We start from the raw sequence: 5000 nt of genomic DNA, 5'->3' as shown, positions 1-5000 counted from the left end.
ATTGGCTGAGGACTGAGGCCCAGGGCTGGGTGGAGGACTGAGGCCCAGGCCTGGGTGAGTTCAGCTTGGTCTACCAGTGGAAGGTGCGAAAAGTCGAAAAAAAAAAATAAATGACTAAGTCCAACTTGGTCTACCACTGGTTGGTGCGAAAACCTGAAAAAAATGACTAAGTCCAACTTGGTCTACCAGTGGTAGGCTCGAAAAGTTGAAAAAAAATGACTAAGTCCAACTTGGTCTACCAGTGGTAGGCTCGAAAAGTCGAAAAAATGACTAAGTCCAACTTGGTCTACCAGTGGTAGGCTCGAAAAGTCGAAAAAATGACTAAGTCCAACTTCGTCTACCAGTGGTAGGCTCGAAAAGTCGAAAAAATGACTAAGTCCAACTTGGTCTACCAGTGGTAGGCTCGAAAAGTCGAAAAAATGACTAAGTCCAACTTGGTCTACCAGTGGTAGGCTCGAAAAGTTGAAAAAATGACTAAGTCCAACTTGGTCTACCAGTGGTAACTCTGAAAAGTCGAAAAAATGACTAAGTCCAACTTGGTCTACCAGTGGTAGCTCTGAAAAGTCGAAAAAATGACTAAGTCCAACTTGGTCTACCAGTGGTAGCTCTGAAAAGTCGAAAAAATGACTAAGTCCAACTTGGTCTACCAGTGGTAGGCTCGAAAAGTTGAAAAAATAACTAAGTCCAACTTGGTCTACCAGTGGTAGCTCTGAAAAGTCGAAAAAATGACTAAGTCCAACTTGGTCTACCAGTGGTAGGCTCGAAAAGTCGAAAAAATGACTAAGTCCAACTTGGTCTACCAGTGGTAGGCTCGAAAAGTTGAAAAAATGACTAAGTCCCATTTGGTCTACCAGTGGTAGCTCTGAAAAGTCGAAAAAATGACTAAGTCCAACTTGGTCTACCAGTGGTAGGCTCGAAAAGTTGAAAAAATGACTAAGTCCAACTTGGTCTACCAGTGGTAGCTCTGAAAAGTCGAAAAAATGACTAAGTCCAACTTGGTCTACCAGTGGTAGGCTCGAAAAGTTGAAAAAATAACTAAGTCCAACTTGGTCTACCAGTGGTAGCTCTGAAAAGTCGAAAAAATGACTAAGTCCAACTTGGTCTACCAGTGGTAGGCCCGAAAAAGCTGAAAAAATGACTAAGTCCAACTTGGTCTACCAGTGGTAGGCTCGAAAAGTTGAAAAAATGACTAAGTCCCATTTGGTCTACCAGTGGTAGCTCTGAAAAGTCGAAAAAATGACTAAGTCCAACTTGGTCTACCAGTGGTAGGCTCGAAAAGTCGAAAAAATGACTAAGTCCAACTTGGTCTACCAGTGGTAGGCTCGAAAAGTTGAAAAAATGACTAAGTCCAACTTGGTCTACCAGTGGTAGGCCCGAAAAAGCTGAAAAAATGACTAAGTCCCACTCGGTCTACCAGTGGTAGGTCGAAAAAGTGCGAAATTTTTCTAAGTCCCCACTTTTGGTCTACCATTTCACGCCAAAAACTAGTGAGGGTGGCGAGCTCCAGGATTTCTGACCCCCTTCGCCCGACTCCCTTGCCCGACGAAGGTGCACTCCGGTCGGCCTCGGAGCGAGTTCGCCCGCGCTCTGGAGGATTTTTCGTCGGGGGGTTTTTCAAAGGGGTGCCGTCGGACTGTTGAGGAGAGTGGCAATGACTAGGGGTCCAAGCACTGGAGATGATTCTCCATTCATTTCTAAGCATGGCAGAGCTTAAATAAAGCCCCAATAATGGTTCCAAAGTGGATTTTTGGACACTATAACACGGACCCGATCCTACCCGACCAAGAAGCTCCGCAGGTCGGCCTCCGTCCCGCCCCCCGCCCCCCAGGCGGTACGGAGGAAAAACCAAACTTCCAGAGACGGTTCCAGGGGGGGTATCTCTTTCATTATTTTGACCCGATCGAATGGACTACCGAGCCCGCCTGGGTAGGCAACCGCGCGGCCCTCCGTGGCCACTGTGCGCGGTGCGTTCCTACCCGACCCAGCGGGTTAGCCTCCAGGGGGGTCCTCCGTCAGGGGGAGGACCTTTCCGAACCTATCCGAGGGAGTCGTAGACGGCCCGTCTATATCTCAATCTGCCCTACACGATAACCGGTCGGCCCGGAGCCGTCGGACTCGGATGCCTCGGTGGTCCTCGCGTCCAACCGAGCTCCAGCACCCGGCTTCAAAAAGCTCCGGACCCCCGGTTTCGGAACGAGCGTTTCCTTGTTATCCCCGAAGCAAGCGGGAACTCGCGCAGCGGAGTTGCCACACTAATTTCCACTGGGAGCAATGAGGGGTGAGCTCGGACGAGCCTCTCCGCCCGTCCCCCCCTCCCCGGGGGGTCCTTCGGACGGTACGGGGCCGATCCCTCTCCCCTCTAAGAACCAATGGTTTTTTCTGTGACAAAAACCACTCGCAGCAACCTGGTTGATCCTGCCAGTAACATATGCTTGTCTCAAAGATTAAGCCATGCAGGTCTAAGTGCACACGGAAGGTACAGTGAAACTGCGAATGGCTCATTAAATCAGTTATGGTTCCTTTGATCGCTCCACACGTTACTCGGATAACTGTGGTAATTCCAGAGCTAATACATGCAAACGAGCGCTGACCGGTCCTCTCTCGGGGGGGCCGGGATGCGTGCATTTATCAGACCCAAAACCCACCCGGGGGGACCCGCGAGGGTTTCCCCCGGCCCTTTGGTGACTCTAGATAACCTCGGGTCGATCGCGCGCCCACCGCGGCGGCGACGTCTCATTCGAATGTCTGCCCTATCAGCTGTCGATGGTAGCATAGGGGGCTACCATGGTGACCACGGGTAACGGGGAATCAGGGTTCGATTCCGGAGAGGGAGCCTGAGAAATGGCTACCACATCCAAGGAAGGCAGCAGGCGCGCAAATTACCCATTACCGACACGGTGAGGTAGTGACGAAAAATAACGATGCAGGTCTCTTTCGAGGCCCTGTAATCGGAATGAACGTATCCTAAACACATGGGTGAGGACCCATTGGAGGGCAAGTCTGGTGCCAGCAGCCGCGGTAATTCCAGCTCCAATAGCGTATATTAAATTTGCTGCAGTTAAAAAGCTCGTAGTTGGACTTCGGGAGTGGGCTGGCGGTCCGCCGCGAGGCGAGCTACCGCCTGTCCCAGACCCTGCCTCCCGGCGCCCCCCGGATGCCCTTGGTTGGGTGTCCGGTCCTCAGGGGTCCGGAGCGTTTACTTTGAAAAAATCAGAGTGTTCAAAGCGGGCACCAAACTCGCCTGAATGCCTGAGCTAGGAATAATGGAATAGGACTCCGGTTCTATTTTGTGGGTTTCCTGAACCAGGGCCATGATTAAGAGGGACGGCCGGGGGCATTCGTATTGCGCCGCTAGAGGTGAAATTCTTGGACCGGCGCAAGACGGACGAAAGCGAAAGCATTTGCCAAGAATGTTTTCATTAATCAAGAACGAAAGTCGGAGGTTCGAAGACGATCAGATACCGTCGTAGTTCCGACCGTAAACTATGCCGACCCGCGATCCGGCGGCGTTATTCCCATGACCCGCCGGGCAGCGTGCGGGGAAACCAGAGTCTTTGGGTTCCGGGGGGAGTATGGTTGCAAAACTGAAACTTAAAGGAATTGACGGAAGGGCACCACCAGGAGTGGAGCCTGCGGCTTAATTTGACTCAACACGGGGAACCTCACCCGGCCCGGACACGGAAAGGATTGACAGACTGATGGCTCTTTCTCGATTCTGTGGGTGGTGGTGCATGGCCGTTCTTAGTTGGTGGAGTGATTTGTCTGGTTAATTCCGATAACGAACGAGATTCCTTCGTGCTAAATAGTTACGCGGCCCCCCGCGGTCGCGGTTAACTTCTTAGAGGGACCAGTGGCGTATAGCCACGCGAGATGGAGCAATAACAGGTCTGTGATGCCCTTAGATGTCCGGGGCTGCACGCGCGCCACAATGGCCGGGCCAGCGTGTGCCTACCCTACGCCGAGAGGCGCGGGTAATCCGCTTAAACCCGTTCGTGACGGGGATTGGGGATTGCAATTATTCCCCATGAACGAGGAATTCCCAGTAAGTGCGGGTCATCAGCTCGCGCTGATTAAGTCCCTGCCCTTTGTACACACCGCCCGTCGCTACTACCGATTGGATGGTTATGTGAGGTCCTCGGATCGGCCACGCCGGGGCTCCTTCGCGGGGCCTTGGTGCTGTGCTGAAAAGTCGATCGAACTTGATCATCTAGAGGAAGTAAAAGTCGTAACAAGGTTTCCGTAGGTGAACCTGCGGAAGGATCATTACCGGGACTTGGGTTGGTAGTGTCTCCCAGTAGGCGCGACTCCCATTTCCACAAACAAAAAATGTTCAAGCCACGGCCCGACGTTGGGAACTACAGGGATTCCCTTCGGCCTTTTAATGACTTGATCGAAAAACGGTGTCCTGAGCAAAAAACGTGTTTTACGGCCAAAGGGAGACGGGTACCTGGCCCCCGAAGTCCGTCTGCGGGGTTTCTTACTCCGGAGGCGGCTCGGCGGCGCGGTTTGATGACCCCGAGTTCGCTTAGGCGTTCCGGGGCGCCCGTACCCGCGGCTGCCGTAAAACATTATTTCAAACCGTCACTTTTTGTGTCTGTTGGTTACATGGCTTCGAAACAAAAACAACCATAAAGAGTACAACTCTTAGCGGTGGATCACTTGGCTCGTGCGTCGATGAAGAACGCAGCCAGCTGCGAGAACTAATGTGAATTGCAGGACACATTGATCATCGACACTTTGAACGCACATTGCGGCCCCGGGTCAATCCCGGGGCCACGCCTGTCTGAGGGTCGCTATTCCAATCTATCGGACCTTTTCGTTCCGTCTCCCTCTTCCCTCCGGGGAAGAGTTAAGAGACGGTTCGAGGGGACCGCGGCTGGAGGTTCGCAGGTGCCCGATCCGAGGCGCCTTCGTCTTCCTAAAAGCAGACTCGGTCAGGTTCCCTTCTCGTTCGGGACTCGACAAAAGCCGCTCGACGGGCTTGATCGCGGGGGAAAAGA

General features: G+C 52.6%; 2 non-coding genes across 2 annotated transcripts; both read left to right on the top strand.

Annotated features, from left to right (window-relative positions):
- The first annotated feature begins 2402 nt into the window (after positions 1 to 2402).
- On the top strand, positions 2403 to 4266 carry LOC125798766 (18S ribosomal RNA). The gene has a single exon (XR_007437561.1). It is a non-coding gene; the product is annotated as an 18S ribosomal RNA (ribosomal RNA).
- Positions 4267 to 4639: 373 nt separating this feature from the next.
- Positions 4640 to 4793, top strand: LOC125798765 (5.8S ribosomal RNA). The gene has a single exon (XR_007437560.1). It is a non-coding gene; the product is annotated as a 5.8S ribosomal RNA (ribosomal RNA).
- The last annotated feature ends 207 nt before the right edge of the window (positions 4794 to 5000 follow it).

The sequence above is a fragment of the Astyanax mexicanus genome, unplaced genomic scaffold (assembly GCF_023375975.1).
Source record: "Astyanax mexicanus isolate ESR-SI-001 unplaced genomic scaffold, AstMex3_surface scaffold_85, whole genome shotgun sequence".
In the NCBI taxonomy this organism is placed as follows: Eukaryota; Metazoa; Chordata; class Actinopteri; order Characiformes; family Acestrorhamphidae; genus Astyanax; species Astyanax mexicanus.
This window is presented reverse-complemented; position numbering and strand designations above follow the sequence as displayed.